Below are 1,467 nucleotides of genomic sequence, written 5' to 3'. Positions count from 1 at the left end.
CTCCTCAGAGTGGGGTTGCCCCTGTATCTCTGGTTTACCAGAAACGATGCTAATCACCAGCCTACAGTGTGATAGTTCCCTGGATTTTCCCCAGTATTCCTTTAAAAGCTGGCCTGCTAGGCAGCCAAAAAAAAATAGATATATCAAGTGAGCAGGAAGAAGGATGGTGTGCGGCTCACTGTAAAAGAAAGTGACCTGGTAGGGTGGGTTCCCTTCTACAGATGCAGCAGAAACTTACCCAGTGCTGTTTCCCATATGGTGAAATAGAATCCCAGATTTTGTAAGTGCTAAGATTTGCAGTCATGTGGCTGAGTATGTACCATATAGATCTATGAAATGAAACAGGATTTAGTCCTAAGTCTTAGCTCATACTTGCCCACATTACTCAAGTCCTACTGCCTTAACCACAAGACCACTCTGTCTTTTGCATCTGATGTGTCTATCTCTGCAGACAGTTTTGGGCCCAAAAGCCTCAGAGGAATTGGGAGATGAAGAAAAATCTTTTTGGACACTCACTTTTTTGCTAACTTTGTACATAAAACAATGGCAAATAATTTTTTAGAGTATAGTAATATCTGCAGAAAGGTTGTTTTACGATGAAATGAGAAAAGTCAGCATTTGAGCCATGCAACTCAGTTTCTGTCCATAGTTATCAGAGGAGGATTTTGTTATATAATTCTATAACTGTATAAAAATATATGATCAATTTGTGACACGTTTTGGCAACTTACAGATACAATCAATAAGTTCAAGATGTTGTTTCATATTTCTCTATTGACTGATAAAAAAACCCCATTCTTTATATAATAGAATTTGGGGTAGATCCTTAGGTAGCAGAAATCTGAGTTCTACTGATTTTGAGTTGTACCAATTTTCAAAATATGCAGATCTGGCTCTTTATCCCCATAAAGGTATTAATTTTAGTGAATCCCTTTCTGAACTTCATTGAGGGGTTATCATGTCAGAATAATAAAAAGTGTATAAGGATGCAGCTTTCCTTTTTCGTGGTAGCTCAAGATGCCATGAATACTAATATATTCAAAACAATCATTTTTGGTTTTTGAGACTTCTAGCATATCTAAGAAGAGCTGTTTTTGAAGTAGAACATTGTTTCTCTTTAGAACACATTAGGGCATGTGATATTACCGAAATTAATTAATTCCTTATCTGTGAGTAGTGTGAGTCCTGGATGTTAGTTTCTGACAGCTCTATCTTTAATACGTAATGAGGTTGATTGAGTAGTTCCTGTTTGGCTGACCTACCTTTTCAATTCCCATTATTTAACCTTATATTCCTCTAAACAATATGCAACTTTAGCTTTTCATTAAACGTGCTTGGAAATTATGCGATTGCTACTCTTCACTAAGAGCTGTGAAATGTGCAAGAGAAGTGTCCTTAGGATCAGCTGACCTGAACATCCCAGTCATAAAAGCTTTGTTTGAAAGGATAATGGTGTCAGTTCTTGTC

This window comes from Crocodylus porosus, unplaced genomic scaffold (genome assembly GCF_001723895.1).
Source record: "Crocodylus porosus isolate Cpor-Errol unplaced genomic scaffold, CroPor_comp1, whole genome shotgun sequence".
In the NCBI taxonomy this organism is placed as follows: Eukaryota; Metazoa; Chordata; order Crocodylia; family Crocodylidae; genus Crocodylus; species Crocodylus porosus.
This window is presented reverse-complemented; position numbering follows the sequence as displayed.